The sequence below is a fragment of the Gorilla gorilla genome, chromosome 8 (assembly GCF_029281585.2).
Source record: "Gorilla gorilla gorilla isolate KB3781 chromosome 8, NHGRI_mGorGor1-v2.1_pri, whole genome shotgun sequence".
Classification (NCBI taxonomy): domain Eukaryota; kingdom Metazoa; phylum Chordata; class Mammalia; order Primates; family Hominidae; genus Gorilla; species Gorilla gorilla.
In genome coordinates, this window is record NC_073232.2 from 141,206,697 (window position 1) to 141,230,580 (window position 23,884).

Genomic DNA, 23,884 nt, shown 5'->3' on the forward strand with positions numbered 1-23,884 from the left:
ACCACTAATCTGCTTTCCAACTCTATGGGTTTAAGGACTGTAGCTATTTTTGCAATGGGTCTTCCCACACATCTCCTTCCCCAAAACCGCCATGAAAAATGCTATTCCAAGAGCAGCAGAACACTGGTCTATTGAAAGACATGATTTATTTTCTGCCTCTGTCACACCCATGAACGTTAGACTAATTAATGGGGTGCTGAGGCCAGAGCCTGAGCCCCAGTGTCAGATTTCCTGGACATCATTTGAAATGGCCACCTTCCACCAGAGCCTCAGTGGAGGAGACTCCTGTCCGGGGAGCTTTCCTAGGCATAGGCAGTCGGCCTCGCCCATGGAAGTTCTGGCTTGAAATTTCATGTAAAAGCTGCAATAACTTCTGGGTTAAGAAAAGTTCAACCATGTTTTTCTCCGATTTCTTTGCCTTTGCCTTTGCTCTTCTCCATCTGCAAATGAAACTAGGAGTGTTGAAATGTTGCAAGGAAAAAAAAATACTCTCATGGTATTCTGATCCAAGCGGAAGCAGAAAGTGCCAAGGAATCTCATGGGAGAAGCTCTTCTCAATGATTTTCAGTTGAATTTTTACAGGCCCATGAGGTTAGGATAGTTAAACAAACTTTGGATAAATGCCGTTGGCTTTTTATTCATTTATGAACTAACCCTTCAATTCTTTTGAGGTTCAACCATCAGCACTTTCTACAGAGCCTGAAAACAAAATGTTTCAATATGATTGGAATACACAGTGTTCAGAAAATGTCATAAAATGGGAAATAAAACCCCGGCATTTTATTTAATAGAATTATTCAAAGGCTTCTTTATGTATTTTGTTTACACAGAGATTCATTGAGGTCAAGTTGAGTAAATCAGCAAATTAGATACACTGGTCCCTGACTTAATTCCTCTGTGTTTTAGAATTCTAAACTTTCTGCCCACTTGGCTGGGTTTGCCTGTGGATTTCAAATATCTCACCATGAAGAACAGCCAGAAGAGAACTGTAAATTTGATCCTCCAAGAGAGGGAAAAAGTGGAAGGTTTGCACGACTGTGGATCCAACAAAGCTTCTGGAACGAAATGTGGCCTTATGAATAACATCGAGATTATCTTCCCAAACTCCCCCCAACACACACTTTCTTTCTGCTTCAAGGAGAGGACAGCTGGAGCCAGACAAACTCAGAGACATTACATCAGGGATAAAGGTGGGTGGAGAGGGAGAGAGAGAGACAGAGAGAGAGAGAGAGCCAGTGAGGGGGCAGGAAGAGGAAGAGGAGGGAGGGAGGGCCTAATGAAGCACCAAGCACAGCAAATTGCATTTATAATTTTGTAACTACTCCTTTTTCCAGAATTATTAAAGAAATGGAGGAGGAGAGAAAAGTCGAGAGGAAGCCTCAATACAGCATCTTTAAGTGTTTCGTCTGCTTAAAAAAAGCAAAGCACCAGAACATAGAACCGTAAGTTGAGGAGGGAGCCGGTCCCTCTGCCAAGCCAGCCTTTTCTCTGTAAAGCTTTTGTTTCTTCCAAGGTGCCATAAAGCCTGAAAGGAAAGGAAATGATGAGCTGGAATGTCATTCTTTTCAGATCTTTCTTCTGCTGCTGACTTTGATTCCAGCCCCACAGCCTGCCCCACTTGGCTCTGCCTTCCTTCCCCACCTGATTCTGGTGCCATGAATGGAGTTTATCAGCCAGCAGCGGGTGCGTAGGGAGCGGTCCAGGCATAATGGATGCAGGACGCATTTGTATGGATTCCTTTACACCTTGAAAAGCGACATCTTGTCCTGGACTTTCCTATTTCAATGACTTACTTGAGAATATCTCGCAAAATGTTGAAACTGCCAGGGTCCTTGAGGACTCACAGAGTGTAACGATTAAGCCATGTGCCAGAAAAAAGAAATGCATGCAATACACACATCTTCTCGATTTGTGCTAGAATCGTAAACTTTACCAAGAAACTTTAGACCCCTCTAAATATGTCTTGGCTCCTGTTCCAGGAAGAGGAATACTAGAAAGAGGCAAATAGTTAAGGACCATGTTTTCTTTTTCACCCCTTTTCCCAAAGTTTTAGTATCAAAAACAAATAAACACCACCACTCAAGTTCTGCCTCATCTGTTCTTGCACTTTCTCTTCTAACCGCCAGCCCCTCTTTCTCTCTGCAGCCGCCAACCCCACAGGGCTCTGATCTTTCTAATCCACACTTGAATTCCGATATTTGAGTACCTGTGATTTTCAGGCTGTGCGCAGGGCACTAAGAGCACCTAGGTAAGCAAGACACACTCCCTGTCTCCAGGCACCTCCTGAGCCAGCAAGAGAAATTGCAATCCTCTGTGATAAATTCTCACTGGAGGTATTTGCTCAAGTTACGTGGCACCTAGAGGAGGAAAGCACTGACTTGGATGGGGGAAGTCAGAGATGACATCAGGGTGAGGGGAGATATTCTGACAGGATATTAAATACTAGGTCAGAGTTTTCAAGGCAGAGAAATGAGAAGAAAGTGTTCCAGGAACATGAACACTGCAGCAAGTGCAGAGAACAGGTCCTGGCAGCTTGTGCTGTGCTCAGAAGAAACAAAGGGTCCTTCCAGGCTGCAGCTCAGGGTCTGCTGTGCAGAGGAGAGGAAAACAAATCCTATGAGGCCTCCTGTGAAGGGCCTCACAGGCCACAACAAAGAGGCTGAATCTTATGTATCTTGCATGGTGCTGTGGGAAGGTTGGAAGGTGGCCCAAGACATGGGAGGAGGAGGTGTGAGAGTGCCTGCTAGGAAGATATTGCAACATTCCAGCAAGGACAGGAGAGATCCGCGAGGCGTCTCAGGTGGTGGGCATAACTTGGGCACCAGTTGATGAAGAGAGTGTCTTAAAGACAAGAGTCTATTTTATCTGAGAGGCCTAGAAGATATCAGAAAGTTAGTGATGATGGCATCCACCCACAGGCAAAAAGTGTGGGGAAAGCATCTGAGGAAGGAGATGAGAATAGAAGAGAAAATGACTTAAGTTTGGGATGTTCTGAGTCAAGGCACCTGTATGATTGATATGGTTTGGTTCTGCATCCCCACACAAATCTCATGTCAAATTGTAATTCCTGGTGTTAGAGGAGGGACCTGGTAGGAGGTGATTGAATCATGGGGATGGATTTCTCACTTGCTATTCTCATGGTAGAGGTCTCAGGAGATCTGGTTGTTGTAAAGTGTGTGGCACCTTCCCCTTTGCTGTCTCTGTCCTGCCAGCCATGTGAAGATGTACTTGCTCCCCCTTCACCTACCACCATATATGTTTCCTGAGGCTATCCCAGAAGCAGAAGCCTGTACAGCCCGCAGAACCGTGAGCTGATTAAGCCTTTTTTCTTTATAAATTGCCTAGTTTTAGGTATGTCTCTACAGCAGTGTAAGAACAGACTAATACAATGATCAATCGGCATTGAGTAATCTAGGATGCCACTGGAAATACTAGAATGATTGAGGAAGAACTGGGGGTATGGAGTAAGAAATGTGAAATTGGTGGGTGGGTTAAGCATGGCTTAAAGTCTTTAAAAGACTGAGATGGCCCAGGCACATTTCATAAAGGAAGGGAGCAGAGCAGATGAGGTCAAGAGGGGCTTAGGGATAGTAGCAGCGCATTTCACTCCAAGGACTCTCAAATCCTAACTACTGGTTTTCACCCTGCCCCTGCAATGCTGGGTAAAGGCTCCAACTGGCTTATGTATACCCCATCTGCTTCTGGACTCATCCAAGACCTAGCAAAGTGCCACTTCTCTGTCCTCTGCTACTCAAAAGCACAAGACGGCATCTCAGAAAAATGCATTTCTTCAGGCAATCTACATTCATTTAATAGACTTACCTTCTGACTTTATGTGCATGAAGTATTACGACAAGGTATGAATATAAAATGCAATAAGATACAGGCCCTGTCCCCAGCCCTACTTGCCCATCCCTGACAAAGGGACAAAGGGTGTATACATGCCAGGCTGAGATCACAGACCTCAAATCAATAAATGCAATCAATTGTTATGGGCCATTGGTGAAAGTGAGCATTTGCTGATTACTTTGGTGACTCACAGGAGAGATTTTTAAGGATACAGGATGAGAGATAAAGAGAAGAAAAGAGGGAGGGCTTCCCAGAGGAAGGAAAACTTGAGCTGATCCCTGGAGGCAGGAATTCCTGCTGCCCATGGGCTGCTCTCACTCCTTTAACTCCATCTGCTCTGCTCCCTTCCTTTATGAAATGTGCCTGGGCCATCTCAGTCTTTTCAAGACTTTCAGCCATGCTTGACCTACCCGCCAATCCCACGTTTCCCTCTCCAGACCCCAGTTATTCCTCAGAATTATTCTAGTATTTCCAGTGGCATCTTAGATTACTCAATGCAGATTAATCATTGTATTACTCTGTTTACTTCATCCAGGTTAAAGGAGTGAGAGCAGCCCAGGGGCAGTAGGTCCGATGCTGAGGAATTCCTGCAGCTGAGCCTAGCTGGGGTGAGGGAGTGGGGCAAGGGAGAGTTTAACGATGTGCTCAGGGATGGGTCACAGAGCCCATTTATGCCAGAAGAAGGAATTTGGACCCTATCTTGTAATCAAGGGGGAATACCAAAGAATTCGGTAAGAAGTATCGTGATCAGCTTTGCAGTCAGGAAAGGTATCAGACTTCAGGAAAGGAGACCAATCTGAAGGCGGGCTGCACTGTGGGCTGGAGAGGAGAGGGATCGGAGAAGGGACTGACCACTGTTGAGGAGTGAGGTAAATAAGAGCAGGAGACACCTCTCAGCCTCCTGGTTGGGGCCTGGAGGACAGAGGTGTCGCTGATCTGGATGGGGAACCAAGGACAAAAAACAATTGAAGGAGGGGATGATGAGGTGAGATCCATGGTAGGAGGAGGGACTTGACGGAGTTATCATCAAGCTCTGAGGTGCGCTGGTGTACTGTCCACCACCTCAGCTCAGACAGGGCAATACCGTCCATGCCATTGTTACCATTGGCGTGTCTGTGTTGAATACCTTCAATAATACCTTTACCATTAAAATGTTAAAATATTCACTGTTAAATTTAAATATGTATATATTCCAACCTTTATCTACGCATGTGAACCCACCTCCAACTTCTCCGAAATTTCCAACGAGATGTTACTGCTAGAAGACCAACTGGATCAGCTAAATTCACTTAACAGTGAGATTAATGGTAATTTTACTACATGGGTGTCTGGTAGGACTATTTCACCAATCTTTGAGGGAAACTGGATTCCTTTCAGTCTACTCATGGAAGCTCTAATTTTCATTTCTATCTCTCTGTGTTTTTCCATCTTGCTGATGTGAAATAATGTAACAGAAAGCAGAAAACTTACACAAACAGTAAGTACAAATAGTTCAAAATTTTTCTGAGTATAATAATGTCTTCCAGAGATGGAAAGATGGTTTATCTGCAAATAATTATCCAACAACTATTGCGTAATGCTATTACTCGTCTATTTTCTGGAATAATAACAACATTGAAAACCACCATGTGTTTGTTAAGCAAATCTTTCAGTTCTTTTAGTAAATTAATAGAGTAAATTTTATGACAATTCTCTGTTTCATCCGAAAGCCAAGCCAAATATTTGTTCCACTCAAGTCAACAACAAAGCAAGTACCACCGTCAAAAAAAAAAAAAAAAAAAAAAACAATTGACAAGAATTTATAGCATACAATTTGAATTTTCTAATTTGAAATAAAAACTATTGAAAATCTCACTCTACTGCTGTTGATTTGCCTGGGGACACCATTTCTACTAACACCCTCCCATCTCTGAAGGACCCTGGGAAGGAAAGGCATAGTAAATACGAGGGCAAAGAAGAAGCTGGGTTTGGAGAAGCACAGAAAAGACAAAACAGAAGTCATCTACATAAGGCATGACTTCAAGCCTCCAACCAAGTCATTGCCATTCTTTCCCTTCTGAGCTTCAGAAAAGGCTTCAGAAATCATTTTACTAATTTCCTCCACCTCTGAGCTTGGCTTCCATTTAGGATATAGAAATCCTCACAATAATATTGCCCCCACCCTACAATAAGAAACAAAAATGTTGGATAATCTATAAATCTTACATTTTCTTGAGCTGAGATAATAAGGCAGCAAGGTAAACTGAAATCTGATAAGCCTCTTCTAGGAGATATAAGACACATTAATGGCTTCACTTTTGGCAGGATGTGGGGAAAGGAAGCAGAAACCATGAGAACAAGTAAAGAGAAAAAAACTAAAGTTCTAACAAACTCTTAAAGGCTGAGTATGGGATTCAATGAGAATTTTAACCCATTTATGTTGGAGGCTGCACATTTTTGTGTGTGTGAAAGATCAGACCATAGCGATGACCTTGAGCAGTAGGATATAAATAACTCCCACAAGCTTAGCATTCCAATAATGGAACACTAGGCATAAATGGGTTCCCTGGGTGCCCCAGACACAGAGGGAGCATCCACAATCATTCACAGACTCTTTTTCTCAGGCCACCACTAGGTGCTTACAAGAAAAGCTGGGGCAGACAGCAGATTTATGAAATTCCCCCATTGACATATATGCACAAAACCCTGCTTCCTAGAATCTTCTTTCACATTAAGGAAAAGTCTTAAACCACTGGGGAAGGGCCAGGAACCCTCCTCCCAACCCCAGGACACAGGTGAATATCCACTTCCTCTGTAGAATAGGTAGAAACAAAACCTACCTCTTCCTGACGAAGAACCAGAAAATATCCCCTGCCTCAAACAAGAGCTTTGAAGTCTGTTCCTGAGAGAGAAACAGGAAACTCTCCCACAAAACTCTCTCTTATACATGTATGGCAAAATCTGGTACACTATTAAGGGATGAGAAAACTAAGAAAACTCCACCTCTTTTACAGACACGCAACGCCTGCCTAGGGCTGTGGCTAGGCCAACATTGCTGAGAATTGTCTCCTAATCCCACCCTGAGCCTTGCACCAAGCAGAAGAAAGTAGTCAAGCACTGGAGAGTACACATCATAGAGAGAGACCCCACTGTTCATATCCGTGCAAGGTCTGTTGACAGCTTAAGATGAAGCAAAAACATTAAAAGACCACCTAGCAGCCTAGGCAAGCCAGCAGCAGCTCGTAGCTGGAGGAATTTTAAGTCTGTGGTACACTAAATATAACTGTAGCAACAAGAAAATCCAAACACAACTCAGCTAACACCTAGGTAGACCCAACATTACAAAATAATGACCTGGAATAGGAAGAAGCAAGCCCATTTACAGTACAAATGCTCTTTGCCTCAGTATCCACTATACTTCTACCCATGATGTCCTTCAGTCAATCAAAAATTATTACACACACACACACACACACACACACACACGCACACACACACGTGTGCACGGGTGCACCCAAAAGCAAAGGGGAAAAAAGCCTTCAAGAGTAAGATAGTCAACAGAAACAGAGCCAGAGATGACTCAACTGTTAAAACTAACAGAGTGTGACTTCAAAATAACTACTCAATATGTTAAAGGATCTATTGGAAAAGTGGACATTTTGCATAAGGAAATGAGGGAACCCCCGATAAGTGATGGAGACTATAAAATAGAGCCAAATGGAAATGCTGGCAATAGAAAATACAGTATCACAGATGAAGAATTCCTTCAATTGACACGTTAGCAGACTAGACAAGGCAAGAAAAAATAGTAAATTTGAAGCTAAATATATTGAAATTACCGAATCTATAAAACAAAAAGGAAAAAGAGTGGAAGTGGGGCATATGGAGCAGAATACCCAAGAGATATGAGACAGTATCAGATGGTCTAATATACTTGCAAATATAGTTCCAGAAGGAGGAATGAGGGAAAGACGCAGAAAAAACACAGAAGAGTTAATAAGCATTTTCTGAAATTAATGAAAGACAGCCAACCAGAAAACCAAGAAGCTCAAAGAACTTTGAGAAGTGTAGATTAAACAACACACACACACATACACACAGGCGTGCACACACACACTTCAACCCACACCAGTTCAAACCACGAGAAAAAACAAGGAGAAAATCCTGAAGACAGCCGCAGAAAGAAAACGTTATATACAGAGAAACAAAGATAAGAAGTACAGGAAACTTCCTGTCAGACACTTTGAAAGCCAGAAAATAATAGAGTGACACCTTTAGTGTACTGGAGAAAATATGCCAAATGAAAATTTTATAGCCAGAGAAGATATCTTTTAAAAGGAAAGTAAAACAAAGACTCTTTCATACAAGCAAAAGCTAAGCCAATTCATTGTCAAAGCTGCATGACAAAAAGCATTAAAGGAAGTTCTTCAGATAGAAGCAGGATGATACCAATTGGAAATTTGGTTCTAGGCAAAGGAATGCAGACCTCCAGAAATTTTAAAATGATGGTAAATATAAAATAATTTTAAATTTTATTTTATTTTAAGAATATTTGAATGTTTAAAGAAAAAACAGTAAAAATATTTTGTGGGTTTGTAACATGTAGAATAAAATGTATGACAACAAAAGGAGGGGACAGAGGAGATGGAAGCTTACTGTTAGAAGGTTAGCATACAATACTTAAAGTGGCATAGTAGTATTTGAAGATGACTTTGAGAAGTTAAAGATGTATATTACAAATCCTAGAACAATCATAAAAAGTAAAAAAAATAGTATAACTCATAAGCCAACTGTGCTGATAAAATAAAAATATGAAAGCAATTAATCCAAAAAAGACAGGATATGAGAAAAGAGGAACACGGATAGGTGGGACAAGCAGAAAACCAATAGCAGCATGATATATTGAAACCCAACCACATCAGAAATTACATTAAACATAAAGATTTACACACCCTAAGTAAAAGATATAATCAGATTAGACATAAAAGCAAGACGTAGTAATATCCTATCTGCAAGAAACCTACTTTAAATAAGACACATATTGGTTAAAAGTAAAAGAATGAAAAAAGATACACCAAGAAACACTAATTTTTAAAACAAAGCTGGAGTGGCTATATTAATATCAGACAAAGTAGACTTTGGTGTGGAATATTACCAGAGACAAATATAGGCATTAAACAATAATAAAGAGGTGACTTCATCAAGAAGACGTAACTTTAAAAAATGTATATGAGCTTAATAACAGAGCTACAAAATATATAAACAAAACCAGTCAAAACTTAAAGGAAAATGAACAAATTCACAATTATGGTTAGAGATTGAAACTTCACAGTATAATTAAAAAGTACCCATTTAGGCTGCCTTCCCAGGAGCTTATAGTTCTTTTTTTTTTTAATACTTTAAGTTTTAGGGTACATGTGCAGAACGTGCAGGTTAGTTACATATGTATACACCTGCCATGTTGGTGTGCTGCACCCATTAACTCGTCATTTAACATTAGGTATATCTCCTAATGCTATCCCTCCCTCCTCCCCCCACCCCACAACAGGCACCAGTGTCTGTGTCCATGTGTTCTCATTGTCCAATTCCCACCTATGAGTGAGAACATGTGGTGTTTGGTTTTTTGTCCTTGCGATAGTTTGCTGAGAATGATGGTTTCCAGCTTCATCCATGTCCCTACAAAGACATGAACTCATTATTTTTTATGGCTGCATAGTATTCCATGGTGTATAGGTGCCACATTTTCTTAATCCAGTCTATCATTGTTGGACATTTGGCTTGGTTCCAAGACTTTGCTATTGTGAATAGTGCCGCAATAAACACACGTGTGTACTTATAGTTCTTTGGGGGGTGGAGACACTTGGATTTTCTATATGAGAATCTTTGGATGTGTGTGTGATTCCAACGAATGTCACAGCAGAGGCACAGGGTTTCATGTGGGCCAACATCAGGAATTATCCAGTCACTTTTTGAGCATCTCTGGCTATTCTAGTTTCTTTCTGCAACTTTGGAAGAAATTGACTCAATTCAGCTTGCTTGTACGTTTTCTTCCTTGTTAATTCACAAGAATTCATCCAACTTTCCTTATGAAGTGTTGTGTTTGTAGCTTTTGCTCTGTACATGAAAACTTCAGTAACTACTGGTTAAATGGAATGCTGCGAATGAACCTGATATTAATCACTTTAGAGTAATTAATAATAACACATAGCAGTGACTCAGATAAAATCACAGCACCGCACAGCTCTCATTGGGTAAGCTTCATATCTGTCTTTATTTGTGGCAAACTGGTTTAACTATAATTACACCAAGTTAGGTGGATAAAGAAGAGAGTGAGAAACTGGCAGGAAATCTTTTATTATTTCATCATTAAAACATTAATAATAACAGTAATAGTAACAGGTACTGCCTCGTACATTCCAGGCACTGTGCTAATAACTCTGCATTGACTCATTCATCCTCCCAACAGCCCTCTAGGCACAATTACCCTTGTTTTAGGGATGAAGAATATGAGGTGTGAGGATGTTCTACTTTGCTTGACCAGGTCACCCAGCTAGTAAATCGTAGAGTTGAGGTTCAAATCCAGGTTTGCCTGAATAAGCAAACCTCACTTGAGTGTGGTGGTTAAGAACAATGACTTTGAAGCCAAATATTTATTGAACACTCACTTTGCTTAACAAGCCAATTAGAAACTAGAAAGGCACGTGGGCCAGCAGTGGCTTTCGCATAGTCTGGTGACAATGCAAACAGCCTCTAACTCATAAAGCCAGCTCCCAGGACCCCAATCAGAGGGCACAGGTAATTGGAGGGAGGTTGTGGATGGTCATTTCCAAGGGCAAACAGATTAAAAATCAACTCTTTTGCCTTCTCTGTAACAGCATTTGTTCTTAGAAATAGAAAAAAAAGTAGCCTTTAAAATGACTTCACCATCTGTTTTGAATAATTTTGCATAATATGAATAAGCTTTCTAATTTATCATCTCAGATTAGTATCAGAATTTTTAAAAGGGGATGCAAAGACTGAATTCTGTTCTTGTTGAGCAGCATTACGTGACTCATTTTATACGTAAGAGAAACTGAGGTGAAGAGACATAATTTATCCACAGTCACTCATTAATTTAGGGGAAATTCAGCAAATACCCAGAGCCTTTGGCCCATGAAGTATTTATAGTTACTTTTCCCGGGATTGTGGGTTGAGGGTGGAGGGTGCTGTAGGATAGGAGTGCCCCAAGTGCCACCCAGGAGGAGGTGTGACTGTGTCTTTCATCCTCTCTGCACACTCTAGCAAGGATGGACCAGGCACCTGGCCTGTCCCAGAGGGAGCTTAGGTGTGATCCTGCAGGTCACACTCTGAATTCCCAGTTGCAAGCTGCACAATCCCTGTCTGCTCCTGGCTGCACACACAGCCTTGCACGTGGTTCGCATTGCTGGGCCAAACCCCACCCAGAACAGAGACCTGGCCTCTGGTACCAGGAATGATGTGGGGTTATAAACAATCTGCACTGTCTCTGATATATGATGTGAAGGGGAAGATGCCGGGACAAGGGGAAAGGCTGCAAGGATTACTGAGCATTCCATTTCCAATTTCCTGACTCCGTGGTCCTGCCACGTGGACGTGCCTGGCTTCAGATTGGCCGCGGTGGTTGCGCATGTGTGTGAGAAGGGGTGGGGAATGCCCTCTACCTAAGCCACTTATTTAGAGGAGGAACCTGCAGCAACTCACTTAAAAACTTCAAAACCCCCTTGCATTTCTACATATTGTTCTTTCACTAATGGATACGTCAGTTTTGAGAAATTTCATGTTCCAGGTACGGTGATATAACCTAACATAATTAACAGTATTGAATTCCAGACAATAAATAACTATTGGAGTATTTGTGCTATCTGTAACCTACACACTTAGCTAGAATGACACCTTATTTATTTTCTTCCATCTTTCTAGTCTTTTGAGTATTATATCATCAAAGTATTTTAAAGATTATATCGTTGAGGAAAATGAACATGGCTTTTCAAAGGAATGGGAGCCTCATTGTTTTATGTAGCCTCTAAATTATACACATCAACCATGGAATGCTGCATATGAGTTGACAAAGAAACCCATCAGTTACATAAAGAAACTCAGATTATAGTGATTGCCACCCAAGCCAGCTCTGGTAAAGTGAGCAAAAAAACTTCCCTTTTCTTGTTTAGCATCTTTTTTTTTTTTTCATGGCTCAAATTGGCACACACTTAGAAAGTGTGCTCACAGGAGAATTTTAATTTATTGATGCGTCTTGCCCCTACTGTACATTCCCAGCTCCTAGTTGAGTGTAATGGATGAAGCAGATGTTTGACACGCAGCACCTCTTCATAACTTCACTCTTCAAAAACAGTTTTACAAGTACTTACTCGCATCGGTTCCCATTCAGCACAGGAAACTGAGGTCATTGTGAAACATGAGGCTCGAGCAGAAGTCTGAACTCATGTGCCCTGCAGCTGGGCCTCCATCTTCCGAGCACGTTAGCAATTTATGAAACAGCCATAATTTTCAGCTTATGGACAAAGAAATAAAAGTGTTGACACCATTATTGTAACATCTGTGAAGGGAAAAATATGAGCCGATTTCTAAGTGCACAAATGGTACCAGAGTTATAAAGATTCTTTTATGCTTAATTGTATTCATTATCAGCAGTAATTATTTCTAACGCGAGCAGTTTCTTCCAATTTAATGTCAACCTAAAAGGTTAAGACCTTACCATGCAGGCATTTCTACCTCATCATTTGTTAGGTCTGCACAGTCATGCTAATTGGTAAAGCAGTAGTTGCTCCTGCGAGCTCGCCTGCCTAGTGGTTTCTCTGGGTAGAGCAGGGCTCTTGGACTGCAATATCACAAGAGGGTACTGCTAGGCAGGGTCTGAAATGAGTTCAAGTTGTGTGTTTGTCAACAGTGGAGAAATTACTGAAGCTTTCTGTCTCTCCACCCCTGCCCAAGCATTCCTGGAAACAAGCTTCTGTAGCTGTGGGTGCTGATACTGAGTTGTGTACTGGGTGAGAAGGCCCTGGAGTGCTCCTGCATGCTGTTGATGGATGAAGCTGGCTTAGCTAGCCAAGGCCACGAGGACAGGTCCTCCATGTGCCCGCAGATAAATGCCCTGGTGATCCAAGCCCTCTGTTCTCAGTAGGCTGAGGGTGGCCTGGAACTTGAAGCTCCATCCAGTATGCAGCCCCCTTTCCCTGGCTACTCTGTGTACAAAAGATTGCGGCCATGAAGATGACTCGTGGTGCAGTGGTCGACAGGCCTCCCATAGCACTGGATGAATACGTGACATCAAGCGCCTGTGTTGTGTGTGTGCTTGGGTGTGTCTGTGCACGTGTGTGCATGTTATAGGAGTTGGGGGAGGGGCACAGATAGCTCCGTCTCAGCTTTCCAAATAACCTCTGAGTTAGCTCAAAAATTTGCCCATAAGTCCCATTTGGAGGTGGATTGCCCCAGGGCATCTTCCCGCAGCCACAGTGAGACATGCAGCCTCCTCCCTTGTAGGATGCCAGTCAGGAGCCTGCTGTGGTTTCCTTGGCCCCATCAATCACCTCACTACATAACCTGATTACTTGATGCTGAAAATCAGTTGTCAAAATACTAGAAAACTGACACTCTCTTTTGTTTCTTAATTTCTCTTCAGCTACTTAAAATCAGCTATCCCTTTGCATTAGCTGTAATACATGCCAGCTTGCATTCACTCAAGAAAGTCTGTTGTCTACCCTCAGAGATGTAGGGTTCACCAAAGCACAGGTCCTGCCTTTCTTGTTGACCCATTTACCCCAACGCTTACAGCTCCTGCAACATATGTACATTCTTGTTTTAGCTTAGATTCCCTAGAAAATGATTGAAGCAAGCCATGAGTGCCAGTGTTTCACAGAAAAGTGAAATCCCAGGGCAGCAAGAGTGAGGGAAGAGATAATTAAATTAGAGGTAAGTGGTAAGCAAAAACAAGGTGATGTGTTACACCTCTGGCCTGCTTTCAGTGAACGCTCAGCTACCCGGCCATCACTTGACAGGTGACTCTCAAAGACAGGTGGATGTCACCGGACAGCTTGTATGGAAAAGCTATGCACAGAGTAATCTGCTGAATGGAGCAATGGAGAGGAACTTCTTCCTCTAATATGGTTTGGCTCTGTGTTCCCACCCAAATCCCATCTCAAATTGTAATCCCCACGTGTCCAGGGAGGGACCTGGTGGTAGGTGATTGGATCATAGGGGTGGTTTCTCTCATGCTGTTCTCGTGACAGTGAGGGAGTTCTCACAAGATCTGGTGGTTTGATAAGTGTCTGGCGCTTTCCCCTTCTCTCTCTCTCCTGCCACCATGTAAGACATGCCTTGGTTCCCCTTCACCTTCTGCCACGATTGTAAGTTTCCTGAGGACTCCCAGCCATAAAGAACTGTGAGTCAATTAAACCTCCTTTCTTTATAAATTACCCAGTCTCATGTAGTATCTTTATAGCAGTGTGAGAATGAACTAGTAGACTCCCCATCCCCTGTCTACTTCCCCCATAGGTCAAAAGGCTCCCGGCATGAAATTAACACCTCTTTACTTCTGGGTTTCATCACTTGAGGAAGCCAGACTACAAACCCTGAAGTTCAAGGCCTATCTACTGGATGCGTCTGTCCCAGATGGCTGGACAACATTGCCTGCAAAACCCATGTGACCATGGGAATGATGAGGGTCAGGAAGTAGTCCAAGGTCCTGGGTCATGAGTTGTGGACAAGAGAATTTGAGGAGACACAAATGCTGGGTCTGGCAATGATATCTGTTGAATGAACGAAAGTGGCATAAAAGGCGTGTCGATGATAATCCATGCCTTCAATGATTCTCATGTCTCACTGGAAAAGATAGAATTAGGAAGCAATGAGAAACCATTTAAGGGCCAAAGTGAAAGAACATCCTTGAGCAAGAATGAAAGTTTGGTGAGGAAGGGTCCAGGGAAGGAAGACACGTTGCCGCCATTCCAAGCACCTGATTTTAACCCAAATTGTTTTGTACAAGTGCCCTTTTATGGTGAATATGTCACAATTCGTGTTATAGTTAATAAGCTGTAATGGCAACATAGCCTGTAAGAATGCATGTAACTGATGCTACAGCTTTTTAGAGTGGAGTCTAAACACGTAAATCAAATCACGGTCTGTCTTCACACTCACTTCTTGATTATAAATTATTTCAAATGTAAAATTTCAAGCTAAAAAGTACAGATTTAAAAGATGGCTTATGCGAAAGAAAATGAAGTAACTAAGGCTAAGGTTTCCTAAAGTGGAATCAGAGATTGCAGGAGGAGTGCACTCACATCTGCTAAGGGTCAAACCACAGAATGTTCGAGTAGACTTGAAAAAACAAGGGAAGTCAGTATCCCCGGCCTTCAACATCCCCCAGCTGGGTGTACCCTAATTAACCAATCAGAATGGGTTTGCCATTTAGGATTTCTGCCTAGCCAATGGACTACCTCCAGAAACAACGTTTTGTAGAAATCTCCTGTAAGAAACTTCCCCTGTGCTTGCCTGAGAGGACAGTCTTTGGGGCTGGCCTGATTCAGTGCACCCAAACTGCAATTCTTTGTCTACCAAATTAGTGCTACTCCCTGGACCTCCATGTCAATTTTTGTCAATTTTTGTTTTTCTTTTTTTGAAACAGTGCCTCACTCTGTTGCCCAGGCTGGAGTGCAATGGCACAAACATAGCTCCCTGTAGCCTTGACCTCCTGGGCTCAGGGGATCCTCTCACCTTGGCCTCTTGAGTAGCTGGGACCACAGGCACATGCTACCATGCCCAGCTAATTTTTTAATTATTTGTAGAGATGGGGTCTCACTATGTTGCCCAGGCTGGTCTTGAATCCCTGGCCTCAAGCAATCCTCCTTCCTTGGCCTCCCAAACTGCTGGGATTACAGGCCTGAGCCACCGCATTTAGCCTGTGTCATTTTTGCTAAATTAATGCTTATAAAATGCAAGATTTTCTACAATTATTATAGATTGAAAAATTATATGTGACTTTCTTTGAAATTTTGCTAGGAGGATCATATTATTATCTTCATTTTGCAGGTAAGGAAACTTAGGTTGGGCACCTTGTCCAAGGCTGCTCTGCTGGAGTCCTCTGGCTCTAGAGTCTGTGCCTGTAGCTTCCAGTCTATGCATCAGCTCAAACAGCACTTGGCTTCAGTACCAGGTAAGGGAGATGACCACCCTACGGGCCCTAAAGAAATGAAAGAGGACAATTTGTTTTCATAGGTAGTGTTTTCCAGAAGTGTCTTGAGCAAGAGAGAATCTCTTGATATGGCTTTTCACAGCCATTGTGATGCTCTTTCGAATCTGTATTCCATTATCCTAGAAGTGGACTAATGGGCTCTTGATCTCATGAGATAAAGTCCATCCACCTAGCCAGCCTCAGCACTCAGACACCTAAGACCAAGTGTTTAGGACTTCAGTGATCTATGTTTCAATTCTAACTAATTATCACCGGCTATTCTGCTGCTCCACAGACAACACAGGGATAGAGACAGCCTAACCAACGTGATCATTATTTCTGCCAGGTTGACCAAAAGGCAGTGCCAGAAAACAACTCTACACCCTCAAAGTCATGAGGCTGAGCCTTCCACAGTGCACCTCCGTTTGATACCTGGTGCCACCTCTAACAGAAAATTATAATAATGTGACAATGATTCACTTCCAGAAAGTAATTTGAATCTGTGCCAATGAGGAATGCCTGCCAGACTGCATTGCACTTGTCTTTCTTCTGCCCACCACAGCAAATTCAGGTCAGATAATTAGCACTCATCTTTATGCCTTATGCTTTCTGAATTTCTGCAGTACTATGAGTAGGAGGTAAAAGTTCTGAAACGTTCCATGAGGTTGTTGTTGCCATGGAAACCACTCCCTTGGAATGCTCATACTTATTCCCAGTCGTTGAACAGCAGAAGATGCTCCAACCTAAATACTGAGAGTCTTAAAAGCCAGGCGGAAGGCAGGAGGGTGCTGGGGAAGTTCAGGCTGTCCCCAGAAGGTGACTGTGAGGATAAAACAAATTAGGAAGGAGGAGGACAGAACCCTCGTTCTGCTCCCTGACAGGTGATGGGACTCAGACCCTCACACCTGTCCTTGTAACATGTCAATCAGGGAGCTCCATGCCCAGCCTGTATGCTGGGATATGATCTTCCACCTGTGAGAGGCTTGCCTGAGCTGGCCTGACTGCTTGTAACTCCCTCCCCTGCAGCTGACTGGCTGTATAACCTTGGGTGAGCTGCACCCACTCTCTGGGCTTCAGACTCTGCACCTCTCTAGAAATGAAGGCATTGCTTCAGCTGTGCAACAGAAGGACGGAAGTTCCTATGAATGGCTGCTGGGTTTGAGGCCTTCTCTTGTAGTGGGTAAAGCGAAAATATCCTACGAGGTTAGGTTGGGGCTGCCCTGTCTGTAGAAAGAAGCTTGCAGGAGTGATAATAGCATGAGGTCTTTGTTCAGATGTTGCAGAGAGGTGGTTGTTTTGACCGTCTGTAGTTGGTTTCACACGAAACCACTATCAGTAAATTTCCCATTTGACTTCAGATCATTTCTAATAATATTGTGAAGAATAGGGACAGTGAGAAAGATGAGGCCATTTCAGTCCTTGTAACTGGCTTGAGAGAAGGGCTGATGGGTATATCTATACCTCTTCTAAAGATGAGGAGACAGAGGTTCAAAGAAGCTCAATGGCAGTGCGTCACAAGAGGCTCATGTGCCCAGGGCTCCAGTACTTCCCAGCTCAGCCTTGGGTTTCATACCCTCTCAATTTGAAAGGAAAAACACCCACCCAGTTATCAGTTACCCCATTTAATTGCTAGGAGAAGTGTATAGGTTTTAACTTGAATCTTAGTCCCTTCTAGCTTGTGGCGGACACTGCCAACAGCGAATTTAATTGTTCTGGGGAGGCATGAATGTGTGTTAAGCTTTTAAGACACATTCTTGCTAAGTGAAGTGTAAAGAGAAAGTCTTTGAACCTGCCCTCCAGTCTGGAGAGAGAGTACAAGGCCAGCCTGTGGCAAAAGCACAAAGACAGAAAAGGATGACGAAAGAGAAGCCCTCTCGGAGGAGGACGTGTTGGAGGCAGAATGCAGCAGTTCCCATAGGTAGACCGTCCAAGAGTAGAGGGAGAACGGGGCAGGTGGATGCTGTCTTAGAGACAAGCCATGGGGGCTTCTGGGTTCTCTGTTCCAAAACAATGTGGGTAGCCTTTTTTGCACGCTTCCTTTCAATCAGTTGCACCCGAAACTTCACAAGAGCAAAGAGGCTGATGGTTTCTACAGGAAAAGCTACTTCTTGAACAGTTTCTGAAAGTCTCATTTTAATGTGGAGATGGGAACTTGAGTGGGTGTGAGAACAAGAGGGCAGGGAACAGTGCAAAGTTTAAAGAAAAGCAAAACGGCTCCAAAACATGCATATGACTGATACTAACTGGAGCATATTTTCCTTGAATTTAAAGTCAGCTTATACGACCTTCATGCTGGACTACACAGTGAATATCACAGGCTATGTGGGTTTTGTTTCTGATTTTTCAAGCTCTAAGTAGTTCATTCATATTTGGGAACAAAACATCCCCATTTTAAAATTGATTTGTAAATAAAGCTGACTGTAAACCCATTTGGAATTCAAGCCCTTTCATTTGATACAGAATTAAAAAAACAGACGTCTGCCAGTAGCCATCGGTTGGGATGAGTTTCAGATTTGTTTTTGTTTTTGCTTTAAAATATAGTGCAAAATAATTTGAAGCAAAATTCCCAGGAATATCATCTGGGGCAAAGACAATCGAATGCTTAATGAAGTCTATTCCTGAGCCTGCTATTTTTATCCCCCGTTCATCTTTGCCAGTGTCATCTCCCGGAGCAGCAGGCGGTGGCTGGGACGGCAGCACAGAGAGACAGCCCGGCACAGGCTCCGCTCAGAGCCTCAGGATATGGGGAGGCTTCTACAGATGACCAGCTTGGTGGCATCATCGTCCCCACCTGGAGGTGTTTCTGGGCTGGAACAGAGACACACCCCAAGACATCCCAAGTTCCTCTCTAAGGAACAATCTCCAGTTCCTTGGCAGGTTGCTAATAAATATTTCCAGTAGGAAGGAGACCTTATCTGGAACCAGGAGGCGTGTCTGTAAGAAACTCTTATGAAGTTGTCGGGGTTCAAGTTGGCCTTCCTGTTGTTCAACCTGGTGGAGAATGTTCCTGTGGACCTTGGCAGCAAGTCAGCATTCTTCGTTGGCATGGAGTCATAGGAAAAAGAGGTACGGGGCACCTTGAACACACCAGGCAAGCAAGGAAGGATGCACGCCTCTCCTCTCTCCAGGAAGGGCTCCTTTCAGAGACACGCTTTGTAGCTCAGCTGTTTGGGGGCCGTGGCAGGCACCTGGGCCCTGGTCACACGGTGGCTGTGGAGCCTGTCCCTGTCCCTTGGGAGCAGCCTGTGCCTCCAGCTCTTCAGCCTTCCGCTGCTCCCACTTGCTGGCTATGGCTGTGGCTGGGTGGCATTTGTTTTTGTCCCAGGGCTGCTGCTGCCAGCCAGCGGGTCTCTGATGTCACCAGCCACAGGCCTAGGGGTCACCCTGAAAACCTGCGCCTCACTGACCCCCTTACAGCTCCTCTCCTGAGAAGGTTTCTGGATGCGTTTATCCATACGGGGAGCCTCCCCGGCAGGCCACAGGGGAGCAAGGAGAGATTCCTTCCTGGTTACCCACCCAACCGTGCTTCATGCTCCAGACTAAGTAGGTTTTCTGGGTCCTAGTAAAGTCTTCCAATTCCCCCAAGCTGTGAAAGCCCAGAGGCGGCTGTCATCTTCTGTGCTGTGGCTGTTTCCAAAGCCAGGGCCGCTGTGGGACGCTCTCCGGTGGTTTGCTTTTCATTGGAAGCGGCTGCAGCTCTTCTGGGCTTTACCGCCGCCGGGGCCCTCCTATTTTCTTCACCATATTGAAAAGGCATTTCCTAAATTCATAATGTTTTAGACACATTGTGGTCTCGGGATTGAATTGTGAAGTCTGCATGGACGGGGGTCTGGCCTGCCCTTCAACTCTGCCCCCATTTCCTTAAGGAATTGGTGAATGCAGATACTCTACTTTTATATTTTTACAGCTGCTGGTATTTTCTCATTTGATTCTCATAACTCTGGGAAGTAAGTAAGGCCAGAATTATTATTCCCATTTCTCAGATAAGGAAATGGAGGTTAGAGAAACATGAATGAGGCACATTTGCCATGCAGCTTAGCACCTGGAACCTGACCTCAGGATTCTGAGTTCCAGCACAGCCTTTCTCCACTCTCCAGGCTCTCCACCCTGAAGACAGTCTCATATCGCCCCCAATAAACAGTTACATCTCCTCTGCCAACACAGGATCCCAAATTGCTGCCTCCACCTCATCATCTTTCCCTTCTAGGCACGAGACTTTCCAGAAAAGGGCACAGATGGACAGAGCATCCTATGGTTCTGGAACCAGATGTATAATTTTAAGTCTGTTTTTTCCCCCTTTCAGAATTAGCATTCCTTTATCTCATCCCTAAATATTCAGTCAAGTGTGTTAAATGCTGCGTCCCAATGCTTGTGTGCGTTTAGTGGCTGGACATAGGCCCATAGCCTTCGGCAGCAAGAAGGACCATGTTGCAAGGTCCAGAACAGCCGTGAAGAGTGAAAGATGGACAGGAAATGTCAGCCTCCCTAGCGACCCCTGAAAGTCCTCAGGAAGGAAACTGGACTTTCTGCAACATTTCAGTCCAATTTTTTTTTTCTTAAAGCAAAGGGAGCCTCCAGGAAGCTGGACATCTGGGGACCTTTGGGTGACCTTAGTCAGTCTTAGCAGTTTGAACTTCATCTTCTGAGTTCCCCCTCTGGGCAATGGGGAGCCACCCATTGCTGCTGAGCTATGGCGGCAACAGATCCAGATTTCTGTCTGGGGTCTCTCCACTGGCAGAGGGAAAAGGGAGAAACAGGTGAGGTAGCAGGAAAAAGGCCCAGAAGGAAGAGAAAACCCAGTGAGAAAGTGGCAAGTCACTGAAGCAGGGAGGCTGCAGGCCGCAGCAGGAGGGCGCCACCCTGAGAATTCTCAGGAATCCATAGACTTGGACATTGACCAGGGAAGGGGGTTAGGCAGAGGGTGATAGAGGTTTCTGGAGGCTTGGCTGGGTATGCTCCCGACCCGGTCGCCTGGAGAGCAGGGTCACACGTGGTGCTGCTGTGGTGAGAGAGCTTTCCAGAGGTGCCCCTGCGAACCCTGAGTGCTTCTGGTTGTGTCTGTCCTCTTTGTTCTGCAGGATGCTCTTGTCTTCCTCAGCCTGCGTCATCCTGGAAGAGACACCTCAACCCAGCCAGACTCCAGAGGAGTCCTGGGGGCTCTGCTGACCACTGCAGTGCCTCCACCAGAAAAATGTTAGGTGACAACGTTGCAGGTGGATAGAAACCTCCATCCCTGAGTGAGCGAGGGACGAGGGGAGCCCAGGGAAGTGCCTGGCTCTGCCTCCTCAGTCTGATCCTCTTGAAGCTGCCAGGTCACTGCTGATTTGCCTTCTGGTTGAAGGCATTGTCAGGATGAGAAGGAAGTGAGTGGCACACTCCGACAGTGCCACGGGGCAAGGACAGGTGTGGCAACGTGGAAGACTCCTGTGAAACTCACTGAGATGCTAGAGGGAGGAGAAGGGGTGGGGTAAGGGAAAGTGGCTGGACAAACTTGGATTTCCTCATGTTATCAAAGGAGTCTCCATCATGCTGGCCCCTGGGCACATCTGCTCACCTCCTTCCCCTGATTCCTGCGCTGCAGCCACCAGGGCCAGCCCCTTCCCAGCTGACTTCCAGACCAGCCGGCTCCTGCCCTCACCGCCTCCTTGCACTCAGGCACTGGCAGCAGCATCTTTGCAGCCAGCTCCTCCTTGAGCCTTCAGCTCCTCCCACACTCAGACCTGTGTAGACCTACTCTGGAGGGTGCCCAGGAGTGCTGGGGAGGAGACGGAACTTCTAGAGGTTGCTAAGGATACAGGTTCAATTTTTTTTTATGTACATCCTGAGAGAAAGGCTGTCCAGTCCTCAACAATGCAGCCATGTTGGATAATAGAAGGGGAATTTTTTTTCTTAAGGATTTGCTAAGAAATGAACACCAGAAACCAATACTTCATTCTATTCATAATAATTTATTATGGCAGAAACAAATGAGTACAAAATAAAAGCAACAATAGCTGAAATGCTTGCTGTAAAGCTGTCAGAAGAATCAAAATTTCCTGTACATCCAGATCTGTAAAAACTGATCTAGAAAATATTAGAGTTAAAAACTACTATGACCACAATAGAAAGTATAAAACTGGCAAAGACTAAAATGAATAAACGATATGTAGAAAAGATACTGATCTATGAATCAAAACTTGACTGCAAAATTTATTTGGGAGAAAATTGATCTTGATGAAAATAGTTTTGGTGAAATAATTCATTGACCAACTTTCTATATGGCAGCTAAATATTTCAAGTGTTTCTATTTTTATTTGAAATGGGTTTAACTGGATTTGCTCCAGAAAATACTTTATTCACAAAAACCCAATGTTGATAAATTTTTTTCAAATACTTACATTCATAAACTGTTATCAAAGAATTCCCAGAATGAAAAATATCTGGAAAAAACAGCAGCATCAAAATGCTATGGACCAACTTCTGGTTCCAGACAAGATGGAATAGACAAATTTCTCCCTAATTCCCTGACTAAGAGTAGCTAACAATCCCAGACCTCATATGTGAAATAAACATACAATTCTGAATGGTGGAAGGAAGAATGCAATGAGCTAGGGGACCTGGGCCACAGCATAGTGGCAAGTCCCCAGGGGTTATCTTTTGCCTCCTTTATATCTGGAATGAGGCACTGGAGAAGTGTGCAAATCAGAAACGTCAACAGACACAGACCAAAAAAAAAAAAAAAAAATAGAACCAAGAAAAGCTGGAGCTGTGTAGCTGTGTAGACTAAAGAATAGGGCCAGGGATAAAAATAATCTTAGACATTAGAGCAAAAACATGATCCATAAATGAAAATTTTGAGAAATCAAACTACATCAAAATTTAAAACGTTTGCTCTGCAAATGACTCTGTTAAGAGAATGAAAACAAAAACAAACAAACAAACAAAAACCAAGATACATACTGGGAGAAAATACTTGCAAGCCACATATCTGACCGAAAGATGCGTAGAAAGAATGATCAAAATTCAACAGTAAATACCAACAATTCAGTTAGAAACTGGGCAAAAGATAGGCCATTTACCAGAGGATATATGGATGGCAAATAAGCATATTAAAATATATTCAAGATTATTACCCATTAAGGAAATGCAAATTAGAATCACAATGAGATATAATTACACACCTACCAGAACTGCTAAAATAAAAAAAAAGTACTTGGAAGTAATACCAAGTACTGTCAAGGATACAGAGAAACTGGATCTCTTATATGTTGCCTAGGGGATGCCAATGATACAAACGCTCTGGAAAATCATTTGGCAGTCTTAAAAAGCCAAGCAGGCACATAGAATACCACTCATCAGTTACATTCCTGGTCATATAGCCCAGAGAAATGAAAACTGATGTCAAACAAAAATCTGAACCGAAACAACCCAAATCAACAACTTCTGTGAATGAATGGCTGAACAAATTGCTGCATGTCCATATAATGGAATACAACTCGGCAGTAAACAAGAGCAAATTATCGCTGTACACAACTGGGTGGCTCTCCACAACATTATGCTGAATAAAAAAGCCAATATCAGAAGGTTATATACTGTATGATCCCCTCTCTGGAACATTCTTAAACTAACAATGATAGAGATGGAAGGTGATTAGTGATGCAAGTTTTGGGATGGAGGAGGAGGAGAAGGGAAATGGGTGTGACTGCAAAGTGATAGCACAAAGGGGACCCCTGTGATGACAGGGCAGTCCTATTCCTTGACTCGGTGATTCCACCAACTGACACATGGGCTAAAATTGCATAGAACTAAATACATACACACACACACACACACACACACACACACACACACACACGAGTGCATGTGAAACTGGCA

At 43.5% G+C, this 23,884-nt stretch overlaps 1 long non-coding RNA gene across 1 annotated transcript; it reads left to right on the forward strand.

Annotated features, from left to right (window-relative positions):
* The first annotated feature begins 18,711 nt into the window (after positions 1-18,711).
* Positions 18,712-22,775, forward strand: LOC134759253 (uncharacterized). Its single transcript, XR_010135310.1, has 2 exons — positions 18,712-19,096; positions 21,109-22,775. It is a non-coding gene; the product is annotated as an uncharacterized lncRNA (long non-coding RNA).
* The last annotated feature ends 1,109 nt before the right edge of the window (positions 22,776-23,884 follow it).